Below are 27,946 nucleotides of genomic sequence, written 5' to 3'. Positions count from 1 at the left end.
GTGACCAATAGCAACTTAGAGGAGAACAGAGTTTCTTTGGCTTATAGATGAAGGTGGATAGAATCTATCATGGTGGCCCTGACCTGCCAACAGTCAGGGAAAGCATGGCATCGTGAGCTCAAGTTGACTGTTCATAATTTCATCTGCACACAGGAAGCAAATAAAGAGGATAGGAATCCAGGTCCAGTTACAAAACCTAAAAACTAGCCCTCAATGGCATACTTGCTCCAGCAAGACCTAACTCCTAAAGGTCCTATAACCTTTTCAAAGAGCGCCACCAACTGGGACCAAGTGTTCAAATGCATGACCCTGTGGGGGGCATTTCTCATTCAAGTCACCACAAAGGCCAAGGTACCTTTTTTTGTAATCATGCCCATGAAAGTCTTGTAAAGTGTTTGTGTGTGTGTGTGTATGTGTGTGTGTGTGTGTGTGTGTGTGTGTGTGTGTGTGTATGTGTGTGTGTGAATATATTTGCCGGGGAACAAGAAAACAGAAGAAAATATTTTTAATTGCAGAAGTCCCAGGGTGGGTGGGCATGTGTGTATGTGCATGTGTGTGCTGGTGTAGGTGGTATATGTGGCATATGTGGTGTATGTGGTATATGTGCACATGTGTGCTGGTGTATGTGGAGGCCAGAAGTAGCTGTCACATCTTTCTAAATTAGTTTTCACCTTGTACACTGAGGCAGAGTCTCTCATTTGAACCTAGAGTTTGAGAACTCAGTTTGCCCCGGGGAACTCCTGGTTTTGCCTGGCAAACATGGGATTCCAGGAAGCCTGCCATGCTCACGTGGCACTTCGGTAGCTTCTGAGGATCTGACTTCAGTCTTTACACTTTGTTCTAACCGAGCTGCTCCACCAACCCCATGACCAGCTGTGTATGAGCCTTTTTCACTTCCTTGAAGTAATGGATAACCTCATAAGCCCCCTTGTCCTGCTCATTATGTGGAAGATAATATTCTGAGTGTTTCACATATGTCAAATGTTATCATACCTCTTTTACACATGAGGAAACCGAGGAACAAAGATACAATCCACCCACAGTCAAAGAGTTACTAGGGAAAGAGTTTAGATTCAAAATAGTGTCTGTCTTCTGTCGTCAGACTGCAAGCCTTGGAAGAATAACAATTATGTAGGGTTTGTAACCATATCCATGATGCTTTGGTGTAGTGAGAACTCAAGCAGATTGGTTAAATGGTTGAAAACAGAGACTAAAGCTTTATTATCAATATGATGCCAGGTCCTGAGTAAATAATTGTTCTCCAAAATCAAGGGAAACAGCAGACAAAGATGACTAAGAGATTGATTCAATCATCATTCACTCAGTACATATTCAGGGCACATCATCCTTGTGCCAGGACCTAGTCTGCAGTGTTGTTCTTTTTGTTGTTGTTGTTGTGAGGGAGATGCCTGTTGTGTGACTTGTGTTGGTCATCTCTTGTGCCCACTCAAGTTGGACTGTAACTTTCCTTGACAAGTCTCTACTTCCTCACAAAGAGCCTGGCACCAAAAAAACAGTTCTGTTGCCATGCAAGTAGTTTAAGGCTATGTTTTTCTTCTTTCCCATCAGTCTAGGGCTTGCAGGACCCACTGGGGATAATGACTTCGTTCTGGGGAGAGTGTGGAGGTTGCCTGTGGGGTGCAGTGCAAATTGCAGGCGTTTTGTTGTTTCCTCCCCTTTCACTCTGAAAACTTTCCAGAAGGAGAGATCTATTTGAATAGTTTTCACAATCCATCTTAAGGTCAGCTCTAATACAGTTGGGACCTGGCAATGGTATGATTTCAGCATCATTACACAGCTGCCAAACCATGCTAGATGCCCACCTTCCCCTCAGGAGTGTGACTCCGGCTGCCTGCACAGCTGCCCTGCAGCCCCCTGGGCCAACTCAGTCTCCCAATTTCTGGCAGTATGGTCAGTGCGGAATAGAAAACTCCTATGGATGAATGGAAATAGAAGGCTACAGGAGTGGGAATCTTGTTGTTTGGCAAATGTCAAGGTTGGGCATCCATTGAGTCCCACTGTAAAGACTCATATGACCTTCCATTTCTCTTCATTTTAGTAATCTGCTTAGTGCTTTGGCAACAGAGACTCAGACTCACATAGTATCTGGCACAAATCAGATATTCAATGGATATATGCCCAATGACTAAAACATAAAGCACAACAGAGAAATGAAGACTCAAGGAACCTTGTCCTAGTGTCTCTAATTTTATAATTAGCATGATAGAAACATGGAAAATCGCCCTTCTTTGAATCAGTCTCATCTTAAAAATAAGATTAAATAAGAGGAGTATTTAATTTTTTCCTATTTGTAAATTTTACAAAGAGAAGTTTCAAAACTTAATTCCATAGTAGAAACAAAATACACCAAACCTAGAATCAAAAGACCAGCAGTAGCTTTTGCCTCTGACTGTCCTTGGCTATCTATGAAAGTTCAGAGAAGGATGTAACAAAATCAGCATATAGGCTTCAAAAGGAAGATAAAGGACACCCGGGGCAGAACAGCACCAGCCATGGCCAGGTTGGGCTAGCCAAATCCCAGTGAGGTCTGCATTTAAAAGCTAAATAAATCATTATTTCAAGCCACTGAAATTTTGAGTTTGTTGTTATGCAGCAGTAATAGCAATGTCTAACTGATACACTATGTGATTACAAAAGAAAGAAGGAGGAATAGATTCTTTTGTTTGGAAATTGAAGTCTGTAAGCTACATTTTTAAATATATTTACTCTTCTATATTTGATAAAACTTAATAATATATTTTGGTAAAGTTTTAATAAATAAAAGAGAGTAAGAATTGGTTCAAGTTATCTTTCTGGTTCAAAATGGTGGTTTGAATGGTGTCAGAAGCATTTTAGTTGGTAAGTGATGAACATTTGAGACTCTGTCATTAGCTTTGAGCACTGTGGTTTTGGTTTTAGCTTTGGGGAGGGGTTTTGTTTTGTCTCCACCCCCCCCCCCCCATGAGACGCGGGAGGAGACGGATTCGAACCCTCGGGGTAGAGAGAGAGCACAGAGGGCCCAGCGCCCTCTGCAGGCAGGCGGACGCCTTACGGGCTGCGCCACCGCCAGTTCGCTGGGGGAGTTTTATTAGAGAGGGACTTAATATGTGGAGGCCCAGATTTGATTACACAGTAGGTCTCTAGATTTTTAACAATATAGTCCACTTGTAACCCCCTGGCATTTTAGTAATAGCTTTATTCAGATTAATGAAGTTATAAAACACAGTGCCATTGATGGATAAAGAGCACCTGTTCACAAAGGCTGCTGGGTCAGCTAGAAGGAAGGAGCCTGGAAGAATCCTGTGGTTTATCTTAAGCACCTAAGTACCTATGTGTGTACACCAGGCTTTAGGACAGAGCTTTATTCTTCTGGGCATTAGGACTGAAACTAGCTGGTAGGCTTCAGCATAGCAAGTAAGGGGACACATGGGCTCTTTGGTTAGCAGGAGACTAGCAAAAGCTCACATCAATTAACGCTTATCAGAAATGTGAAGAATGTATCACTCTGGGTACCTGTTGGACACCACCTCCATGTTTTCCTCTTCCCCAGGGACCATAAGTACCTCAAAGACAGAAAAGAACACTTGCCCTATCATACTTCTTTTGGATCCTCCAAGCCCACCAGGATACCTTCACACAATGACTCTACCATATTATGAAATGAATGAGTGATAGTATCATCCTGACTCATAAGTGAGGATGCCGAGAGACAGCAGGTTGAACTCATTTTTGAGAATCACCCATCCAGACAAAGCTGAGAGTTAAACAAGAACTCAGCTGTGCTGAGTCTACAACCTACCTCCTTGTATCACACTGGAGTCAGGATTTTGTGGCATTAAATCAAAAGCTCCTGTAAAGAATGTAGCATGATGGCAGACTCCAGGTAAATGACACTTTGCCTTCTTTATATCTACTTCTGAAGCCATGAAACCTCAATCCTGGAGGGTCATCTCCTGACTGTTGTTTCTTAGAAGATACCAGTACAGTATTGACCAAGAGTTAATAGAGAAGAAAGCAAATATTCCAATAGAATAAACACTAACTTATGGTACTGAAATTATTCAACTTATTATAAATTCATCAGTAACTATGCACAGGAGTAGTTTAAATACCTGAAAAACCCAGTAGTGACATTGCATTTTTTTTATTTGAAAGAGATCATATGGTATTTTTAATATATTTGTATATTTGCAGATTATCAACACACTGTTTTCAAACTAAAAAAAAAAAAAGACATTCAAAACCACTGGAAATAAATATACATGGTATTTTTTCTTCAGGAGGGCAGGGTAATGTTTCCCATTTTTCTAGTCTACTGTAATTTCACATTTCAGGAAATAAACAAGGACCACGTGTATTTATTGAAGATTTCACAATGGCCTCGATGTTTCCATCTCTGTTCCTGCATCTGCTGTAGAGAGAGACCACAGTCACTAATTGGCCTGAGCCTTTTCAACAGTTCTCTACATTTATCATAGTATCTATTGTCCTAGATTGTACTTAGTTATTTCATATCAGTCTTGCCTGCTACTTGAGTATAACCTTACTCCATGCATTGTCCACCCCAGCACCTCCCTCTCACTTAACGAGTACAGTCTGTTTTGAGTTCATAAATCTTTGCTAAATGAATAATATTCTCACTGCAGAACTAAGAATCATACCATGATCTCCAAGGAACTAGAGGAAAGGAGAAAATGCATATATTTACGTCTGTGTGTGGTAACTGAGTCAGAGCTTCCACACACTGTACGACATGTTTGCGTGTCTTATTTCAATTTTGCACATGTAGAAATTAGAAAATAAAATGTAAAACGTCGTGAGCTGTTTTTCCTCCCACGTTGCCTTTTCTGAATAATGATGAATAGTTCTCAATATGTGTGTTGGCCTAACACAAAATCTGTAAATTTTCTGAATACAAGGAAAATGTATGGAAATCACATCAGAACTAATTAAGTTTGCTTTCTTAAAATTGGGATGCAAAATATTTAGTTTCATGAGAAGAACAACTGATACAATTAGTGCTCATTCCTTGCCCACTCTTTTACTAAACAAATCAGCTAAGAAAAGGCAGGAAACACTGAAGTTCGGAGCCTCCCTGTCAGGGTTCCAAGCTTCATATGTTAAACAAAGACAGACCAACCTTAAACCTTTTGATAAATATGAGGCTTGTGGTAACTGCAGCATTCACTTCGGATTCCATTTCTCCAAGTTCCTGTCAGCCAGATGTCACTTGCAATGCAAACACTAGAAAAAATATGAAATAATAATTTCATACATCATCTATGTGTGCATGAGCCGGTCAAACATTCAATACAAATTCAAACTGCTACAACATGGAGCAAATATCATCCAAATAATATTTAAAATGATTGAAAGGCTTTTGATTTGGAAGTGTATTCTCTTAAGCTAAGTGGTCCCCAAGACCATCTAGAAAATTCAATTGTTTCATTTTTAAAATGTTTTCTGCCCAAAATTATATCAAACCCTAATGTCTCAACAGAAATACACGGGATTGGATTGCTGACTGGGCGCCTGATGTCAAAGGAAAAATCTAATTTCACGATGGCATTTCCTCATACTGTCTCACCAAAATACAAAATGGATAAAATTTTAATGGATAATTTTCAGAAGCAAAAATGTTAAGGTTGGAAGATCTCAAAGGAAACTCGGCCTTGTGGTGTAGGCGCAGCCGAGGAGAGAGTGGACTATAAATTCACATGTATGGTGCTATATAAAACGCATTCTTAAAAGAGCCCTCTTATCAAAAGCAGAACTTCAGCTCACACAATCAAAATCTAAGCTTCATGTGTGTGCATGTTCATTCTGCTTCTCGTTCCTAGTCTTTTCCATTCTACATGTAATAGAAACAGGAATCAGACAGCTGCTTGCTTCAGCTATTAGGTATACACCAGTCCTGTGTCTATTTCTATTTTTGACATTGGCTACAAAAGTGAGCCTTTGGACACCTGGCTTCAATTAAGAGATAAGAAAGAGAACAGTATCTAATTCTGCCCTGCCTTTTTGCATTAAGGTTCTAAGCAAGCTTTGTTTTAACTTTTTGTGGAACGAGGAGGCGCACTGCCTGTTAAGGGGGAAGAAGAGCCCCTTTCCTTTGTTTTAGGGGAAAATGTGGTGCTATAAAGAGCATTGTTTCTGAGCAGGGAACCCTTCCTCAGCAGCCTTCTGCCTGACTCTCTCCGGTGTCTCTGTGCCTCACCGCTCCCAAGAGAGTCAGTGGCCCTAAATATGCCATGTCCTTGTGAGGTCAGGAGCACATACGGATTCCGCTGTCCTGCTTGGAGCAAAGTAGAACTGTGACATTCTACTGTGCTTTTGTTAGTTGAGTTTGTTTTTTAATGGTGTAATATTTACAACCTGAGGTTCTGCATTTATTTTTCCTAACTCATCTTTCTAACACACACTGCAGCCATGAGTAGCTAAGAGAGGGAAGGGCAGCTTCATTACAGGATATGTTGGCCAAGGTCATTGGTGTGGCATAACCACACCAATGCGATGGCCTAAACCACTGCTGACATCAAAAGATCATGAGGTGACCTAGAGCCATGGACTGTCAGGTCAGGACACAGCCTAAATGAAGGCACTGGGGACACCAGAGAGGAAGATGTGGTCTGCAGGAAGTGACCCCTCCCCCTTAGAGACGCTGAGGGTAGGTTCTCCTTTCTGGATTTCATCAAAATTAGCTCTACCCCATCTCCCTAACTCCTTCTCCTTCCTTTCATACATAAACTTGGAAATGTGCTCTTTTGTGTCTTTGGTCTTCATAAAGGACTTTGTATCTGGGTCCTGTTTAATAACTATTTTGTAATAAAATGGAAATTAGCTTTTGCTCTTGCAGCAGCTTATTTAGCCAAATAAAGTTTAAACACTGGCTATCTGTAAATACTAAGAGGAGGGGACTCTATTGTCTAAGACTCTAGATGCTTATATATAAGGTTCATAACCAGAGGCTGGGGACATGACTTAGTCAGTAAAGTGATTGTTATAAAAGTGTGACATTTTAAGTTTGCATTCCCAGAATCCATGTAGAAAGCCAGGCATAGCAACACTTCCCTGTAACCCCAGCACTGGGGAGTTGCAGACAGCCAGATCCTTGGGAATCCCTGATCAGTCAACTTAACCAAACTTCTGAACTCTAGGTTCAGTGTCTCAAAAACACAGAGTGAACAACTGAGGAGGATTCCTGATGTCACCCTTTACTGTCCACTCAAGTACATGAGTACCCACACCAATGGGATCACATACATATCTCTCTCTCTCTCTCTCTCTCTCTCTCTCTCTCTCTCTCTCTTTCTCTCTCTTTCACACACACACACACACACACACACACATACACACACATACACACATATACACACATATACACACACATATACACACATGCACACATATACACACATACACCACACATACACACACATGCACACATATACACACATACACCACACACACACACACACACACACACACACACACACATACACACACATTAATATAGAACCAGTCTTCTATTCACATGGTCACGAGTTACCATCAGGAACAAATCTCTTAATGTTGAGTCTTCTTTTACCTCAATGATAAATTGAGATTAATAATTTCTCTTCATGGTTAGAAGTAAATTTCCTGAATGAAATACAGGAAGCCTAGTTAAATATGAATTTCTGAAATATTGTGTTGAACAAGCCTACACTATTTGTTTGAAATTCACATGTACTTGGTTAATATGTATTTTTATTTGCAAAATGGGGCAACAATAAACCTGGTAAGGACAATTCCTTCATTGTCATACACTGTCCTCTCTGCTGGGTTTGACATGAGTGAAGTGCTTGGCACAAGGCACCAAAATAATAGGCTTGCTGTCCCATCCAAGGCTGGACTCAAAAGATGTTGGGATCTCTGCCTAAAAATAAGAGGCTAGCTTCAGCTGCTGGGGACATTTGTCTCTAGGCTTGACTTCCTTCTTATTCCCTGATCTTCTGTGCAGCAGGCAACAAAGGGTGTGGTGGCTTTGTTAAAGGGACTAAGCAGAGGGGACAGAGCCACTTCAACAGTCTTCCCTCAATTTAAAACAACTTAGTCTTTGACAGTCTGAATTTACTATAAGACAGATGTACTAAGGTGTGAGCACTCTGGTTACTTTATTTATACAGCAAGCTCTCTGCAAAGTTCCAAAATAACTGGAGGAAGGGATGTGACTTATGAAAGCACAGGAGTAAGATAACTTGCTCAATGAAGCCTGTCTCCTGGAGTGAGTGACATCTTTGCTTCCACAACCAACCCCACCCTGCAAGTCACCTCTTCTGGACATTGTCGTTTATCTGGCAAGCAAGGCTTTCGATTGCAACTATTGCCAAATGCCCTCTTGGGTGGTGGCAAGGCATGAACTTGAGTGTCCACAAAAGATATCAGCAAGGGCCTTAAGGACATTTTGTTCGTGTTCTTCTCTGAGACACCAGAGATAGTGCATAGGATATGATTCAATGGAAAGTCTTTGTAAGAGAGAGACACTATTTGAATGTGGGCTATCTGGGGATCAGTACATTTGGAGTCTGGCTGACTGTGTTTCCAGAATTACAGCTGGCTTTGCTGGACCAGAAGCAGCTGACAGCACCCAGCTCCTCTCAGACAGAAACTGTCTCCTGCCCTAGTTCTGGAAAGAAAAAAAATCTCCATGTATGGAAAATAGGGCCTTGAGACCAAAAATATGTCTAGATTATATGTAGGGCAATTTCAAGGGGGTATGCATGCTCAGTTGATAGCTGAAAGCAGCTACTGTCCACTGTGTAGGGTTCCAAGCTCATGTAAACAACTGGCCAGCACTTGGCACTGGCTTTGGCTCCTGGGTGGTCCTGGTAAGAAATTCCCAGTGGATCACAATGCAGTCCCATGGTTGGTGGTCATACCTATAGGACCAGCATCTGTTAGAGTAAGTAGTCATGTAGACATTCTATGTTTTGGTCTTAGGTAGGAAACCAAATTAAAGTCAAATTTCCCAGAGAATTCTGTTTTCCAAAATTAAAAACAAACAAACAAACAAGCCAAAAACAGGGACCAAACAAAACAAGATGACACCACAAAAGCAAAGAATGGGTTGACTTTACTGTACAGGCATCTTATTAAGGGCTGGCTTCCTGTTCTCTTGGCTATATGGAAGTAGAGCCTATTAAATGCATGTTAATTCACTGGGATTATTTCATACTAAAATGTGATGCTATTAAGTGCCCAATGCCTTTTCTTAAGCAGGTGAAAGAATTAGTGGATTGGAATCCAACTCTTCAGCTTTTGACAAATTACTTGCCCTCTCTGTGCCTTGTTTTATCATCTATAAATAAATGGCTCTTGGAATTCATATATATATATATATATATATATATATATATATATATATATATTCAAGTTTAGAATAGTGCCAGGCATAAACTAAGCCCTAAGCAAATATATAATTTAAATAACAGGAATAAATATCCTGTCTCTGTGGGCGGTACTGGAGACATCTCCTGCATCTTAACAGAGGTGGGATAAAAAAGGAGTAATCACATGGCTATATGATCTCATAGAAAGGGGTCTAAGGAGAAAGCTCAGTCTGTAAAGTGCTTGTCACTCTTGTCTCCAGAACTCACATTAAAAAAAAAAAAAAAAAAAAAAGCCAATGTGGTGGCCTAGGCATGGAATCCTTACCAATAGTGAGATCAGAGGTGGTGGCAAGAGCATTTTCTGGGAACTGCTGGCCAGAGTCTAGCCTAACTGATGCCTCTCAAATAAGGCCTGTCTCAAAAGACAATGTGGGAACACCCAAGGAACAACACCTGATGTTGACCTCTGGCCTCTAGGTGCATACACACAGTCACATGCCAACACACACACACACACACACACACACACACATACAGAGAGAGAGAGAGAAAGAGAGAGAGAGAGACAGAGAGAGACAGAGACAGAGACAGACAGAGAGAGAGGAGACAGAGAGATGGTGGAGATAGATAGATAGATAGATAGATAGATAGATAGATAGATAGATAGATAAACTGACTCAGAAATGTTGATGTATGGAATTAAGGAAGTGAAAGACATAGTTTCTGTAAAGAGGTTACACAGCAGTGTTGGTCAGGTCCAGCAGAACAAGTGTATAGATAGCCGAGAGACAGAAGGTATCAGGCAAAAGGTTTTCATGATGTTCACAGTCAGAGCACAGGAGTCTTGGTGTGTGGAGCAGACCACTATGTGAGGCACATGCAACAGTTTGAGAAAAGATTAACTTTTGCATTTTACCCAAAAGTCAGTTGCAGGTGAATATTTAACAGTTGAATACACAGAAAATTAAAGAGCACCATGTAACCAGGAAAAAATTGAGAATTCATCAAGCATTTGGAGCAAGTTTACTTTTCTAACCCTTTACTTGGTAGAAGGACATTAATATATAATGGCATTGAACAAATATGTTTGAGTATTCATATTTTCATTTTGATGCCTTTGAGCCAAATCAGGAAATTGATTTCAAGTCACATAGATATTACTTCCAGTAGAGAATCTTTGTTTCTCTGGGTTCTTCAAGACACTTAGATGCTGCATAATTTGTGGAGTCCATTGTGAAGAGAAAATTTGGAAGTTCTTGTTCAAAGAGCAGGAAAAGGTATTAATAATTATACTCCTTCCCTTCCTCTGTGACATCCCTTGTATAAGGCCATGATGTTTGCAACTTTATTTAATGCCACTGTTAATAAGTAAAGGGAAACTAGCAGTTCTAATCATTGGCGTGAAGTTTCCTACCTTTATATTGTATTCTGTAGTGCTAGCCCTAACTGTTTCTATTAGAGTATTTTCCTTGTATATGATGATTATGAAACTGTGCGATTGTAACACTGATATGCATGTATATTTAATTACCAAAACAGTGGTACAAACTGAACTGTCATTACTTACCATCACTTTCCATTAACACTTTGCTTTCAGTTTTTCATAAATAGCCAAAAAAGGAGCTATGAGTAGCTCTATCATTTCCTCTTTATTAGACATCATTATCTGTATGAGTGACTGTATAACACACAGGATACAGTACGGATGGACGGGACAGAGTTTTGTGATTATTTCTGTGTCTTGGAATTCCATGCCTCCCTTCTGTGATCTGCATAGAATCCAAACTTTTAGAATAATTGTTATCTATTCTCTCTCTCTCTCTCTCTCTCTCTCTCTCTCTCTCTCTCTCTCTCTCTCTGTGTGTGTGTGTGCATGTGTGTAGGTTTCTGAGGAGGCCAGAAGAAGGTGTCGAATCCCCAGAAGATGGAGTTACAGATAATTGTAACTCACATGAACCTGGGAATTAAACATGGGTTTTCTGCAAGAGCAGAAAGTGCTCTTAACCATGGAACCATCTCTTTAACCACAAAAAGCCATTCTAGCTAGAATAGAAATAATGTCACCACCATGATGCCAGTGCCCCATTCCTTAGATCCTCTCCTTCCCAGATAACTCAGTCCTGTATGCAGCACCTTTCCTTGCACTTTCTTAGCATTTCCCTTTACTCCCACACATACTGTCATGCATGGTGCATGTAAAGTGTGACACTAGCAAATATGAACATTTGCACTATTCTGCTCTATATAAGTCTCTGTGCATGCTCAAGGTTTTTGACTCATTAGAACTCACTTTTAAAACACCAATTCAATGGTTACATCATTTAGAACTTCAATATGGCAACATCAAGAAGGGTAACAGGTATGAGGTCCTTGTGACTATAGAGGACTCCCACACTGGAAGCCACCAATATCCTAGGCCAAGTTCTAATATGGCTGTCTTGGTTTTAAAGCAGTAAACTCCCTTTAGGACACCATCAGTACTTATAATCTAAATTGTGTTATATAATTCATCTCAAGACAGGAGAATGTCTTTTGAAACATTTTATGTCATATTTTCATCTTCAGTGGAGTAGCCACTATCTTGCATACACAGTAAGTATCTTTGGTGGGTACAAGTCTTAGAGGTAAAGATAATCGTATGTACCACCAAGCTTAGGCCCATGATCTGATTTATGGAATCTCTTAAACTAGGACCTAGCAATATTTGTTAGTCTACTCCTAGTTGGCAAACCCTTTACTACCAACTAGCAAAAGAACAAGGTGCCCTGGCTAGTGTTTCTGATTTTCTTTAGGGGAATCTCACATCTTAAAGCATTACTTTTCTAATATGAATAAAACTTCTGGTTCCTTCCAAGCTTGCTAGACACTAGCTCAAACCAAATCTCAGTCCACAGAAGTAAAAGTTTCATCTACCACCTTTTTGTATATCTGTAACAAAAATGCTTTTCAGTATCTAGAGCCATGTATTCTGGACACTGAACATTTTGTGTGTACAGGAGATAATTCTTACATATTTGAATACTTAACTCTCATTAGCAAAGAAAGGAGATATTACTGTGATTTAGAAACATAAAACCCAGGCTAGTAGTACACCCGAATAACAGCAAACTTAGATGTTATAGCATAATGTAATATCTAGGTAGGATGTTATGGGGAAAGATTCTGACATCATAGCCTGGTTATGAATCCAGTGGGTTTGCAAGTTGTATCCCTGGGCCAAAAATCTGTAAGGCAACAAGGGAAATACTTGCCAAGCCCAAAGGCCTTCCTAGATTAGGTAGATGAGTATCCTCTTGAGCACTGAACCCCAGATTGTGATACATTCATGCTCGAGACTGTAGCAGACTACACAGAAGGACAAATCACAGGGAGTTTAGGCCAAATATTGGTAGGTTCAGCTGAATTTAAAGACAGAGAGTCTGGTCACCAGTTACAGGATGAAGGACAAGACAATGTGATTATTGTTCTTTTGAGGAGACAGGACCCCTCATGGAAGGAAGAGAAGTCAGGGAGTACAAGCTATGTCTTTATTCCCCAGAGAGTAAGAGAGGAGCTGATCCCGGGTCACTCTGGATAAAAGTAAAAATCTGCTTAGTGCAGCAAATGGTAAGAGAAAATGTAGAAAAAGAAACAGGAGCAAATAAAGATGGGGGACAAAGCAAGCTGGCATTTCTCTGGAATCCCTTTGAGAGCACAAGGCCCTATTTGTGCTAGTGAAATCATTTGAAGCCAATTGACGATTGAAGAAATTACAAAGAATATAAGCTGTGATTTAATTCGGACCAGTGAAATTTTTCTTTTTCCCTCTGGCTGATAAAAATGCCATGATTTACCCTGTGAGGAGAAGCTCAAAAGACAAACACTTAATTGAAATAGGTTGACATCTTTCCTGAGGGTAGTCATTTTAGGATGGGGTCAAAGGCGAGGAAGGGAGGATAGAAAATGAAGGAGAGAAAGATTGCTACCTCAGCCATCTATTTCCCATCAAAACCAGCTCGAGCTGCTCAGAGGGCAGCCCCTGTGGTATGGTTGCCAAACATACCATAGAGCAGTTGACTCCCTGTGATCTGCAGAGAGCAGATCAGCTGTGAGGGGCCAGCAGACAAAGGCAAGAAAGATCTCCTCAGCAGAGCTTCTCCAAGGAGCTATGGTTTCTGTGTTCATCAAGAAGCCTCGAAATCCTAGAAATTTGGAGGTAGTCAGAATTGATTTAATCCTTTTTTACCATAAATCTCATTTCTGAAAATGATTAACAGAGGCAGAGACATCAATGGTAAAGTCTGGATCAGGGGAAATGCTGTCAGCGTATCATCTAGATAGATTAGAAAATGAACGCTCGGGTTTCTCTGAAGGAAGACTAATGACATTAAGTCAAGATGAAATAGAAAAGAGCATTGCACAGGCTCAAAAATCATAAACCATGTGCTCCCCCTGACAGAAGACCCCCAGCAACTTTCTGAACTGGAAAACGACCAGAAGCTGGTAGGAAACTATTTTCTTAGGCCTTAGTCGCAGACTCCAGCTTGTACATGGGGTTTGTCCTACAATTTGGGAAGACTTTGCCAAGGTTCTGACATCTGCACAATCCTTCAGCCTGAAGCTTGTGGTGCAAGAAATTACACACCCCCAAAAACATAGAAAACAAGGGCTGGCTCACTAAAACAATAAATAAACATTGGAGATCTTTCCACACTGTGCAGTCATTCGATTGTCCAAGTGTTACAACTTCAGTTCCCTGTAGAAATAAGACAGAGCTGTGGTCCTGAAATCAGTGGTGGCTAAAACCAACGTCCTTTGTTTAAATTCAGATCAAATGGTGAAGCAAGTATATAAATTCCTGCCAAATAAAGCTAAAGCAGGCCTTCTGCTCTGTTTAGAAGTACGAACATGCTGTACATCTGCTTCACATGTGCCCATCACTTGATTACTTAAACCACGTCTCCATTTGAAACACACATGTGTGCATGCACAGGCACATGTGCGTGCTCCCCCATCACACATAAGAGAGAGGTGGAGGGCCAGCAGAGAGCTATATTTTAAAAATAAGCCAGTAGAATAATCTCAAACCTAAGTATCACTTTGGTGCCCTTTGCCTGTGATGTGGTTTAATAGAATGTGTTCTGTTCTGATACAGCCTGCTTTCTTCAAGGATGCAGGACAACCCAGGTACAATCTGTTCCTATTACCCTATGACCAGCTATGATGGTCCACACCTGAAATGCCAGCACTCAGAAAGCTGAGGCTGGAGGATTGCTGCCAGGGACATGGAGGAAGTACCTTTACAAATCTAAAACTAAAAAGGAGAGATAACCTATAAACTACCTACAAGTCTTTCTTATGCAAGGAGACTTGGCCCTTGGGATTAGGGCACTGGCCTTGTGCCTATGCTCTGAATGGTCTCCAAATTCCCTAACTGCCTATAACTGATTATTTTAAAATGAGAAACAGGCCTATAAAACTGTAATTCAGGTAAATCTTTATCTTGTTTCAGAGTTGGGGAGGTTATATGAAAATTAATTCTGTAACCCTCCCTCCATCCCTTATTATGGCTACACTATAAGGAGGTAAAAATAGATTGTTCTTCATCTCAAATTCTCAGAATTGCAGTCTTTAATAGCTAGATGGATAGTTAGGTAGGCAGGTAGATACTTACTGTTCAATTCTACTGTTTCTGACTTAAATTTTGAGGTCATTGTCTGCCTCCTGACACCTCTTACTACATCAACACCCCATTATATCATTACCGACTCATGAAGCAACTGCACTTTTACATTTTGCAGGATAATGACTCTTTTGTGTTTCAGTTTTTATCATAATATAAATCTTGAATTGTAATTTGCATATCTTTTGTTTAGAAAAAGAGAACCCCTATTTAAGATTTTGTCATTTTAATACATAGGTTTTAAAGTGGCCTTTTTTTATAAAAAAAAAAAAAGAAAAGAAAAAAGAAAGAAATGCACAAAAATATTCCAATTTATTCCTCAACTGAATCTGATTCCACCTCTGCTGCTGCATCAATAAATTAGCAAGCGTCCTGAACAACACATTTCTAACCATGATGGTTCAAATGCTCAGTCCTCTATGCCAGGAGGCTGTCTGCTGTTAGAAGTTCAGTTGTAAATCCATAAAGAGAATTTGGACAAGACTGTCAGAGTGATATATACATACATACACATGCAATCCATATGTGTGTATATGTGTGTGGTATTATTAAATTTATTTATTTCATATGAAAAATACACAGCCTCCTAATCAGCTCCTTGACATCCCTCCCTATTCTTCTGGTTCTTTTCTGGCCTAGAACTGTCTTAAGGAAGGAATCTGGGAAATTGGTCACCATGGTAGACCTACGGGGATCTTGAGAGAGCTTATCAGAGACAGAGCATCTGGTCTACCTGCACATAGCAGGAGGAAACAGAGGAGCAAAGGCATAGGTAGCATTTGCCATACATTCTACCTAACACAGAGGTGTTTACCAAACAGCTGCTAAGAAGGGAGTAAATGAAAAAACAGAAAAGACCTTGGGTCTTCCATCCCAATCTGCTCCAAGGGGTCAGGATGACCACACCGTGTCAGTAAAGAAGAAACAACTTCTCTCCCTTTAAACTCCTTGATCTTCAGCTGTGGCCCCAGCAATATAAAACAAATGAATGAGAGAAAAGGTACAAGTTTATTTAATGCAAGTTGGTGGGTAAAGGGAGCACTTACTTCCAGATCCCTGACACCCAGGTAAAGTTGGCCATGGTGGCAAATACTTGTATCTCTGGTGCTGAGGTTGGGGCAGGCAAACACAGGAGGGTCTTCTGGGCTTGCTGGCCAGTCAGTTTAGTGGAATCAATGAGCTCCAGGACCATTGAGAGACCCTGTCTCAAAAACTAAGGTGGAGCGCATAGAGGAAGATACCAGAAACTAACAACCTCTAGCTGGCACAGAAGCACGCACAGGTGAATCATCTATACATAAACAGGCAAGAACAGCAAAAGAAATGTGAATAAATCTCCAGTGTCCACTAGCTAGTATTTCAAGTTCAGCAAGTTACTGAATTTATTTAAGTCTCAATTTCCTCGTTTATCAAATGAGTGTAGCAATAACTGCTTCATGACACTTTTGTTACGATTGTACGTGACCATGCACGCGAAACACTTGTTTAGTCTGCATTATTTCGCAACCCATGTTCATCTCCAGTGCTGACACCCCACCTCTGCCCACGTAATTTCAAATTAATTTTCCTTTTTGTTTATGAAAAGACTAGAATATTCACCTTTGGTGTCAAAGATTGACAGAAGGTGGGTAGAAGGAGCCAGTGGGAAGAGAACTAAAATAGCTGGAGCAGAAAGACAGTCTAGCTTGTGAAGGTAAGCACCTCCCTCTCAGGCCTTTGGCCTCCACTTGACCTTCCCCTAGGACCAGGATGTGCTCCCTGGACACATCAAGAAGTCCACATTTGGCCAACCTGGCTGACAGTGACACTGTGGGAGCTTTGCAACCCCCCATAAACACAGGCAATTAAGCCCCTAAAAGCTTAGGCTTATTGCCCAGTAAACTCGCAATGAATAGCAACCTTAATAAATGTTATAAATCTCACCTCAGAGCCAACAGGAAATTCAAACTTTTGCATGTGTGGGAGCCAAGGAGCTGCTGAAACAAAAGGGAGGTTTGGGGACAAGGAGGACATTGTGCTCTGTCCCCCATCTCCTGGCAGCTCCAAAGAGCCCCAGGCCTAGGAAAGGCCCTTAATTGTATTTTGTGAGGCAGTTCTCTGGCCACCTTTACCTGACTTAACTCTTTCCCATCCCCACGGTCCAAGAGGCCATTCATGCACAAACATCTCCCACAGATTGAAATAAATGACGGAAAGATTTGACGGGGGTAGACTAGAGAGAGCAAGTGGCTTTTTTAGGTCAACGTTTAAGTCAGAAGCAATTTTGGAAACTTAATTAAATCCTAAAACTGAGACGTAAACTCAGCACTATTAAAAGGGGGAGGAGGCGGGGAAGAAATATCAAAGAAGAGAAATCAGTGGCTATTTTGATCCACACCCTCACAAAAGGGTGTTAGTTTTAATAAACAGTCACAATTTAGGGTTGTTACGAACCATAAGGCACCCTCCTGGCCGTTTTTCCAATTTCCTCCCTTGCCTTTACTGCTATTATATTAAGGTCTGTGCAGAGGCAAAATGTTTATTAAAAAAAGGTGAGGAGAACAATATTCCAGATTAGATTATTACACCTGTCCTAACTGCCCACCAGCCAATCAGAGCTGTGCATGGAAGGTTAAGCCGGTCAGTGCCCCTACCTCCTCGCTGCGGTGGGGGAGGCGTAGCCCATGCTCTCAACGCCACATGCAGATTAGCTGAATTTTAATTGCTGACTTCTGAATATGGAATACATTTTCCAGTTGCAGGGAAAGGTGACTAAATGCACCCGGAGCCTCCTCCGTGATGGGGATCACTATACTAGGGTTGAAAAACGTCTTAGGGAGTAAAGAGCAACGGGGACGGATCGATTCAGACAGATTGCCCAAGATGTCCTCAGTGTCTGACATGCCTTCCGATGGAAATGGAGACTGTTCTCTTTGATGGTCCCCTTCCTATGCAGAAACCCCCCTCAGATGAAATGGAGGGAAAGAAAGGTTCAGCATGCTGGAAATAACCTAGAACGCAGTCCTCACACAGCAGAATTCCATTAAAACAGCACATGCCTTTGGTTCTCTGGAGAGTTTCTCGAAGACAATAGGCTTTCTTAAAGGGAATCCTCGGGGGACTTCCAAACCCTTTAATTGTTCTGAATTTCTCTAATTGTAGGAGTTGCTGAAAAGTACTTTATATATTGAGCGAATTGTCTGTATTCCCCGGGGTTCATCCCCCTTCTCTTCTTGTGCCCTTCCTTTCCTGTTGTCAGGTATACAATGCTGTTATTTCAAGCCAATGTCCTGAAAGGGTCTTTATTGAACACTTCATTACAGTTTAGGACAGTTCACTGGACACAGGCATCGCCTGATCTGTGTAATAGTGATGTGAGCTTTGGAAGCATGTTTTGAAATCGCTCATGTAAACGCTCATTTTGTCTCCTCCCACATTCAGCCTTCTGCTGGTAAACATTCTGTAGTCCAGCAAACACCAACTAAAACTGGATTCCTGCTTCACACTGCACGGGGCCTCAGAACATTAAAGGGTGTAGGTGAAATGAACTTTAACAGTACATTATCTGAACACATTCCAAATATCTTTATTTTAACATAGAACTGGATTCAATTTTTTCTGAGATAAGCCTTTTGAAAATGAAAATGAAGACATTTTGCAAGTTGGTTTTTGTGTCTGATATAGACGGCCGATCTCGGTTAATCGTGGCAATACTTCACTAGCTCACGGTTCCTGTGATTGTGGTATTGCGATACAGCTCTGTACATACTCAAATCTTTCTAATTCGTTAAGGAGTTGAGCTGATTTCAGTCTTGGTTTTATTAGGTTTGGCATCTATCAGCGCTACTAGTTTCCTATCAGCTCCATGTGCTTCAAAACTCCACATGCCGTGTAAGGTCTGAGGAAAGCCAGGAACCTATTATGTAACAACTGGCCCTTGTGGGCTCCAGTGAGCTAAACCTGATATATCTCAGTGTTTACTCGAAGAACAAAAAGTCCTCTTCGTTTAAGATGCCTGTTTTCTTCATGTGTGTCCTCGAAACTACCAATCAGCACAAACAAGAAGAAAGGGCTTTTGCTGTAGGAGGCAAAAAGGAAACCATCCGATCCTGCTCTCTGGCCATGTTTTTATTGAGTCCTGGCAATAGTTTCCAGTTCCTCTGGACTCTGTCTCCTTCCTACATTTTCAAACTCACAGCTTTGCAGAGTTTGTCTTTAGACTGGTGTTCCTCTCTGGACATTCTGCTATGTGTTCACCCTGACAGGCTGCCACTGCAAACATCTCAAGCCTGTCTTCACCGTGAGATAATCAAGAAGGTTGTGGGTAGCTTTTAAGTTCAAACTTTAAGAAATATATTAAATTCTCAAAGCATATGTTTCTTCCACTGTCTTCCCACACACCCCAATCAAAAAAGCATAGAATCAACTCGGTAATTGTTTCCCTAGGGTAAAAATAGAATGGCCCGTGAACGTGATCTTTAGCATCTATCAGTATGAAGGAATGTCCTCCTATTTTTACAGAGTCAAAATGCTTGAAATGTTCAGCTATGAAAGCAACCATGAAGTAGGGGACCAGCTCAGTCGTAAACAAATAAAACCAATGGCAGCTTCTTTCCCAATTTCTATTCTTATAAAACATGTTCGAGTATGTGTTCTCAAATGCTAACCCCTTCTGACCTATGATTCAACTCCCTTTAAACTCTGCCCTACTACTTCAGAAGTCCATGTTCCTAAAGGCTGTTCTTCGATTCCGTATTGTCTGTAACACAGAAAAAGCCTCAGCATATTAGCTGGTTTGAAGGGAAATTAAAGCAAAGAAAGGGCCAAGAATAATAAATGATGAGGTCAAAATTTTAGATTTAGAAGGAGAGTTAATCACGAGTTATGCACTTATATCATAAGTTATATCTTTCAACTTAATCTAATTTTATTTCCTTTCCAGTTGTTATATAATTGTTGATATTTATTCATTAGATATTCGACTTATGTTTATGACAGAAAAGGTATACATTAAATAATTTGATTTTTGTGGTTTCTTTCACTTTTTTCTTTAGCCAAGTCTGGGTACATGATGGTTAAACCAAGGCAGCCAAGAGACAGGATGCTAATGTTCAGTTGATAACAATCATCTGTGCCTATGATATTGGACCAGCCTTATAAAGAATGGACTAGATCAGTCCTTCAAAGTGAAACCCATAGCACTGAGGCAGAGGTCACAAAGCACAGGTTTCTGCTTTGGGTCTTGCTATGGCTTCTACTGCTGTCTAAGCTGGGTCCTTCTTGCTGGGTCCAAATAGTGAGTCTTTGTTCAGACATAGATTACAAGACTTTCCAGATGAGTGGGGAAACTTGAGGCTTTAGGGATGCTTGGATGGCACAGACCCTGTGTTCTCCCATCCTGAAGCTAAACCATGACCCCCTGGTTGTCTTGTGTCAAAAGTGTGAGGCACTTTGAAGACAATGGGTGAAAGGGGGTACTGTAACTGTAAGTAAAGTGCAGTGACAGATGCATACAAAAAAGCATAACAAAGCCCCTTATTTTATCACTGACTAAAATGAGTCATGAGGAAAGAAAATATTATGTTTTCATGTCCAACAAGATTTTATGAAAAGATCTGGCATAAAATTAAATGTATGTTATTAAGCGAAAGAAGTCATCCTGAAAAGCTACTGTGTTAGCCCAGCTGAGACATTCATGAAATCACAAAACTATGGAGCCCACAGAAATATCCACGATAGTCAGGGCAACACGATTTACAGGTGAGTGGACAGAACACAAAACAGTTTTGAGGTCAGGGAAACTCTTCTGTGATTCAGTTGTGTATGGTGGTACATGTGACTTGTACATTTGTTTAAAACCATAGCATGTCCTGAAGTGGCTACTTCCTGGAGCCATGCAGGACTCCCAGTGGAGGGATAAGGACAGCAATCCACCCAGAAAACCTTTGACCGAAAATGTACAGAGACAAGATGTGCAGAGACAAAGATAGAGGACAGACGGAGGGAATGGCCAACCAATGACTGGTCCAACTTGAGACCCATCCCATGGGCAAGAAGCAACCTCTGACACTACTAATGATTAATACTTGCAGACACAATCTTAACACAAATGTTCTCGGAGAGGCTCCAGCCAGCAGCCAATGAAAATAGATACAGAGACCCACAACCAAACATTGGATGGAACTCAATGAGTCTTGTGAAAGAGTTGGGGGAAGGATTAAGAGACCCAAAGAGGATAGGGACTCCACTGGAAGACCAATAGAGTTAACTGACCTGGACCCTTGGGGACTCCCAAAGACTGAGCCAACAACCAAAGATCAAGCATAGGCTCGACCTATCCACCCCCCCCCCCCTTGTGTGAGGGGGTACTGGAGAGGGGAGCTGATATTTGGATGTGAAGTGAACAAATAAACAAATAATAATAAAAATACAGATAGAAATAACATTAAAAAAACCCTATAACATGTGTATTACCAAAAGTCAACCTTGGTGTGAACTGTGGACTTGGGGTGATGACTTTGTGTTGGTGGAAGTTCATCAGTCTTCCAAATGTGCCTTTCTGAGGGGCATGCAGGCCACGAATGAGATTGCACACATGCAAGGAGAGACATGAAAAGTCTTGTTAGCTTTCTATTAATTTTGTTGTCGTGTAAAGCCTTTTTGAAACAATAATGTGTTTAAACTTTTCTTTTAAAGCCAGAAAAAGGTCTTAACCATTAGCTAAAGGAACTTTGCCAGGCTAGTGCATCTCTCACTGGTAAAGTGTTTGTTTAGCTTGCTCAAGTGCTTGGGGTCAGTCTTCAGAAAACAAGAAAGGAAGAAAAGAAGGGAGGAAGGAAGGAAATAAGGAAGGGGGGAAGAAAAAAGGGAGGAAGGAGGGGAAAGAGAGGAAGGGAGGGAGGAGAAAATCCAGGAAATCAGTTTTAAGTATCTTTAAGTGACTTAAGCAAAATCAAACCCTTAACTAGTGAGGGAACATGGGCTACATTGTGTCAGTGACTTTGCAATTAAGACAGTGATGCCACTGCAAGCCTGTGACAGTACCCTTGGGCGCTTGGGCTGGAGGATCATGTATTTGAGGCCACCTTGGACTGTGTAGTGAGACCCTGCCTAAACGTAGTAAAAAATGAAGGGAAAAATGTAAAGAAAAATGAAGGCATACCCTATGAGCAGCAGCAGCTTGAAGGCCCTGGTGTCTTCTGAATTTGAGCATCCTGTGACTTCAGAATACACGGGAAGTGGGGAAGTGAACTGCCTCTGGCTGGCTATCAAATGACAAGGTGACTGGGAATAGTTAGACATTCTTTTTTTTATCTCTCTTTCCCTTTGTATTTTTCTCTTTCTCTTTTCTTTTTCTCCCAACTACATGGAAAGATTTATCCCCCAAACACATCAGTGGGCCTTGGCCTTTGTTTTTGGCCCCAATTTCAGGAGAGAAGGAATTGTGTCTATTTGCTCCTTCTCTGCCTCAGTCTCAGTACCCGACCTAGGGCACAACGTCTCAATGAATAGATTCGGAATGAATGACTGGACAAGTAGAAAAGGTAAGGATGAATCCTGGGAAGGGAAGTTCCTCACAGCAGCAACGCTCCTCAATTTATACACACAGTGTTCCAGTAAGGGGATAGGAAGGGCTTATCTCATCCTTATTCACAGGATTCTCTTCAAGCTTCTGATGTCACCGCTTGGTGTAAGCATGTGTAAGCATTCTAGTACCTCATTAACCATCTTAGTTAACACAGGTAACCAGAGAGGACCTTCCTTAAAGTCACACATTCCCCATGTGTTAGTGGGGACAAATGACGCCTTCTGCAACTGTTTTGTAAGTCAAGATCTCTGTGTGTGTCCCAACTATTGCTTTATTACCTGGAGTCAGCTGTCTAAAGCAAGACTATAGCCACCACCAGCCAGGAACAAAAGGCCGCACCTCTGAAAGGGCTGAGGCCCTGCAGGGCTGTGACAAGTGATTAAAAAGCAGAAAAGGGCCATGCCTCAAGAACTCTTGCTCTCAGCTGCTCCCCTTGACCCCTGGGAGACCTGGTTGCCATCAATTCTGCACCAAGTGAAGCTGTGTTTTTCAATTGAGAGGCAGTCAGGGGGACAGAGACAAACACCTTGGTATGTCAACCTTGAAGTCCCACCTGGAGGGCACAAGCCTTTCATAGTTTAATAGTGGACAGAATGTCATGGTGAGGGCCTGGGTCAGGTGGTGAGCGAAGCAACCACAGATCCCGAAACAACAGATGTCATGGTGACAGCTGTAATATCTAAGACTTACTTTTTTTTCTCTTTCAACAGCAGAAGCGAATAACAGAAAACAGCTCTGGCCATAGTGCAAGCACTGCCTTTTCTTTATTAGTGTGTGCACTTGGGCTGTACATTGTTAATGATTCACATCACGTGGGTTCCACTGAAATGGCCCAGTGTGCCAATCAGAAAGACGGTGTATGCTACTCCAAGTAGGCCTTTAACAGCTAATTAAAACAAATAACTATTTTGGTGCTCTGATCTCCAAATTCTTCCTAGTTCCCAGAAAGAAAAGTATCTGGCTTTTATAAAGGGAAAGAAAGAAAGAAAGAAAGAAAGAAAGAAAGAAAGAAAGAAAGTTAGTTTTTGAGATATATTTACTTCACTTTTCCTGCCTGTACCACATTCCAAACTCTCTCCCTTGTTCCCCTCAGTTTTTGCTTTCTTTTAAATTCATGGCCTCTTTTTTTTCTTTAATCGTTGTTGTTGTTGTTGCTTGTGTGTATGTGTGTTACAAAATAAGTAAATACAACCTTCTCAGTTTGTAAAATGTTACCTGCGAGTGTTGTAAGAGCTAACCATTTAATACTGATGACCAATTGGTGTGGCTTTTAAAAGCCTGCCAACAGATGGTAGACAATTACAAAAGAGGAACAGCTTAAAGTCTAGAATATCATGATTATGAATATGCCATACAAGTTTTAAACGGCCCAGTATATGGGAGAGTATTTGAGACTATAAATTTCATTGATTCATGAGACTCTGTAATGTCTTTACAGTATTAAACAATGAACGGATAAAACTGTCCAACCTAACATGAACATAGTAGACAATAAATACTAAATAAATGAACCCTAAATGCCCCAGGGCTGATTCTAGAGCCTCAGTTAATTGTATCATGCTTTTAATGGTTTACTAACTTGCCCTCACACACACATTTTCTAACCCTAAATACCTTTCTGCCTTTCTCTATTTACACCTTGCTAATTAATCCTGTCCTACATAATATGATACACTGGGGTTTTTTTATTTGTTTGTACTTAAACTATATGAGGAGCAATAAAAGTAAATTAAATACCACGAGTTAAAAGAATTCTTAAAGAAAAACCCCAACAAAATACCAGCATCCTTTACACTAGACTTTCACATGCCTTCACCATCAGAATGACGGCTCTGTGGTTCTTAGCCTTTGGTGAATCTGGGTGAGCATCTCCTGATGAGCCTATCTATGTTCCCAGCTTAGCCATGATCTTCTGGGAGCTGTAACCCACCTTATCCTACACAGATATCAGCAGATCTTGCCGTCACTGTTCCTGTCACAGTACTCTCTAGATCTTCAGCATAGTCCTCAAGGACATTCTCTATCAGTCCTAAACAAACTTGGTTAAGGTTATGGAATTACAGCTAAGGTTCAAGGAGACCGTGGCTTCCCTGATGGTAGAAAGGAAGAAATTGATCAAGACATGTCCTCTTGGTCATGACCATCACTGTCTTACAAGCCAGCCACAGCTTTTATTATGGAGACCTGGGTTCAACTGAGAGATTTTCCTTCACTAAATAAGGTAAACAGCAGTTGAGGAGGTCTCCAGACATCAACCTCCAGCCTTCACAAAAACTCACTCATGCTTGCCCCCCACACACCTCACACATGTGATGCCCCCATGCATGCCCACACACATACACACACACTCCCACAAACATGCACACACTCATGACTCTCTCCTCTCTCTCTCTCTCTCTCTCTCTCTCTCTCTCTCTCTCTCTCACACACACACACACACACACACACACACACACACACACACACACAAACAAACTGTATCTAAACTGGAAATCTAATACTGGCTGTCCCTAGAGGTATTATATACAAGTAGAAAGCACAACATATTTTCTTAGAAAATTCAGAAATGAGCACAAGAAGAAAACCAGCAACATAAAATGTGTAGCTCATGAACACAGCCCAAATGATGATGCAGGCCCCAACTATGAGGTTGCACAGAGGGCATGAATGATTGCAGAGCAATGGCTGAGACACGGGAGAAGCATATGGCTGTTGAAACTAGAATTCTAAAGAAAGAAAACTATGAAACACCAGGAATAAAGGAGAGGAGGAAGAGGAGAAAGAGGTGGAGAAGGAAGAGAGAGGATCAATTCTATTTCAAACCAAAGTAATATATATATATATATATATATATATATATATATATCCCTATCCCTGAGAGCAGGAGAAACGAGTTTTATATTTGTAACTAGCCGATTCGAAACTAAGTCGAATAAGGAACGTTATGGAAGCAAGTTTGATTGCACGTGACTGACAGAGTTGAAACTTTCAAATAATGTTGGGGGGAAATATCCCTGAACTTCTGGGAGCCTCCTGACAAGAGCCCCTCCCGCCTACCTGTGGGTGGCCTGAGCTAATCATATGAGCGATTAGGACTGAATGTGGCAGGTCACAGCCTAGGTAAGCCCTAGAAATATAACCAAACATGCAGTGTTAAGAATAGAGAAGCAGAAGACAAGGCGAGGAATTCTCGGTGGGATGAAACCCAATTTTAAGCCTCCGGAGCATAGCAGAGCCTGCTATTCATTAAGGGAGGTCCCACCAGCTATTTTCTCAGGAAGGTTGTGCTCACATTAATGAATGAAAGAGAGAATTTTAATGTGCACCTTTGAGAGAAGGAAGACCCCCCAAAAGTTCATTCCCCAGATCCCTCTGGGTTTTCCCCTCCTTCCCACTTTCCTAGTGCATAATAATGAGGTCTGATGGTTTGCAGAGGCAGAGCCTCTGAACCAGAGAGCTCCTGTTACCTGTGACCCTTGCTGTCTCCCAAGCTTCTGTCTGTGTGCTCCGAGGAAGGAGGCCTGTGGCAAAGATGTTGAGGAGAGCCCAGATGCACCATCATGCTTTGAGAGGAAGCTTCCACACACTTCCCAGTCTTGGCAGCAGGCTCCCCCGGGTTTCAGTCTGAACCCTTCCCTCCAAAGCAAAGAATACAATAAACTCCTGTTAGACTTAAAAGGCAGCAAGCCAGAAGTCCGGATGTCCAACTTATTTGCCCCCAAATATCCCTGAACTTGTAGAAATTCCTTCCTATTTGTTTACCTTATAAGTGCCCTAAATGAGCTAATTATAGTGATCACAACTCACAATTAAAAACAAACACAGAAATTTCAAAGACTTTCAATATCTTTTCTTTAATCATTCACCCAGGCTCAAAATATGCATTTTTCAGATTAAAGCATTAAAGTTGCTAATTATATTCTCAGAACTAACAATTATTTCTTTACCCTTTTACTACCTTCTTTTGGCAACAAAAAAAAATGTCAGCACTGATTTAAATTTTTGTTATTATAGGATTAAAAGAAGTTTCTAAAACTGCAATTAAAATTCGCCCTGTAGCTAGGCTGACTTCCCTATCGCATCTGAAAGCTCTTCCCTAAAACAATAAGCATTAACGAAAAAGAAATCAAAAATTTCCCGACTTTTGCGACAAGATCCTTCTGTGATTATCTCCAATAACAACTGAGCCTTTTTAATGAAACTCTCCGTATGTCACGTCCTCATGAAAGGTAGAACATATTAGATTAATAAAGAAAATGAAAGTTAAATTGGCTGTCGGAGCAGGAAGCCCTGCCTGTGTCATGCATGGGTTCCTCACCTTTGGGATCCTAGTTCAACTTCAGCCGGAGGCCCTAAGTGAAAAGTTCAGAAGGCTTGAGCGTGTCCCCACTTAACACATCACAAAATCAATTATTTTATAGTGGCACACTTGGTAACCTCTGCTCAGACAGAATCAAGTTTTGTTCCCACCGGGGATTCGCCAATTATCTATTCAGTGAATTATTTTCAGATAGAGAAGAAACACCTGCCGTCAGCAGAGGGAGTATCTGCCTAGGACCGGTATCATTCGGAGCCTGACATGTTTCTGCATTTGTCACGTGCAGGATGGGTACTTCGAGACTGTGGATGGATTTATCACGTTGCCGCGGTGCTTGATGGGACCCTCGAGCATGATTCAGTGCCCAAAGTTACAGCTAAACCACTGTAGCAAAGAGATCCCAAATGAAGCCCGGGGAAAAAAAATCAGGGAAGGGTAATCAAGTGTGCAGATGCCGCGACTCATCTGTCTTGCCTGATTTCCAATAAGTCAGCACAAATAAAATTTGTGATAATTCAGCACAATTTCCTTTTACTGGCTATTGACCTGGGCCAGATTCAAAGCAGGAACCAAAGAAGGGCGCCACGGATGTTGATTCCACGATTGGGACAAAGGTCAGACTTGAGACAAGGGTGGTTTATGAGGGTTGCTACCCCTCATTGTCTACCAGGACTCTGACTCTCTCAAGGTCTCTCTTTTCTCCTCAAAAGCCAGACAGTCTCAAGACATCCACAGTGCACATTTTTCTTTGGAGGGAAATTAATAATGTCTGAAACTCAAACGAAAGAGCCAACCTGGCAAAGTATCTTACATCTCAGATTTTCAAGAACACCAGATCTCATGATGACTTCCCCCACCCCAAAGCAAGAATGAACACCTCCTACTGTGTGTATAGTCATGATAGATGCTTCTGGGACTACATACAGAGAAGTAGCACTATCTGCCTTCTGTGGTTATGTTCTTCCCAAGAATCATTGTCATTCCTTTAAAGATGCAGAGTCAGGAAAGATGGAAAAAGATGTTATGAG

The 27,946-nt window shown here is 41.2% G+C and overlaps 1 long non-coding RNA gene across 1 annotated transcript; it reads right to left on the bottom strand.

The window, feature by feature from the left end:
- Window positions 1-4,087: 4,087 nt before the first annotated feature.
- On the bottom strand, window positions 4,088-26,229 carry LOC117707895 (uncharacterized). Its single transcript, XR_013109677.1, has 3 exons — window positions 26,068-26,229; window positions 5,141-5,244; window positions 4,088-4,411 (listed from the first exon to the last, which is right to left on the bottom strand). It is a non-coding gene; the product is annotated as an uncharacterized LOC117707895 (long non-coding RNA).
- Window positions 26,230-27,946: the final 1,717 nt, after the last annotated feature.

The sequence above is a fragment of the Arvicanthis niloticus genome, chromosome 4 (genome assembly GCF_011762505.2).
Source record: "Arvicanthis niloticus isolate mArvNil1 chromosome 4, mArvNil1.pat.X, whole genome shotgun sequence".
Lineage (NCBI taxonomy): Eukaryota > Metazoa > Chordata > Mammalia > Rodentia > Muridae > Arvicanthis > Arvicanthis niloticus.
This window is presented reverse-complemented; position numbering and strand designations above follow the sequence as displayed.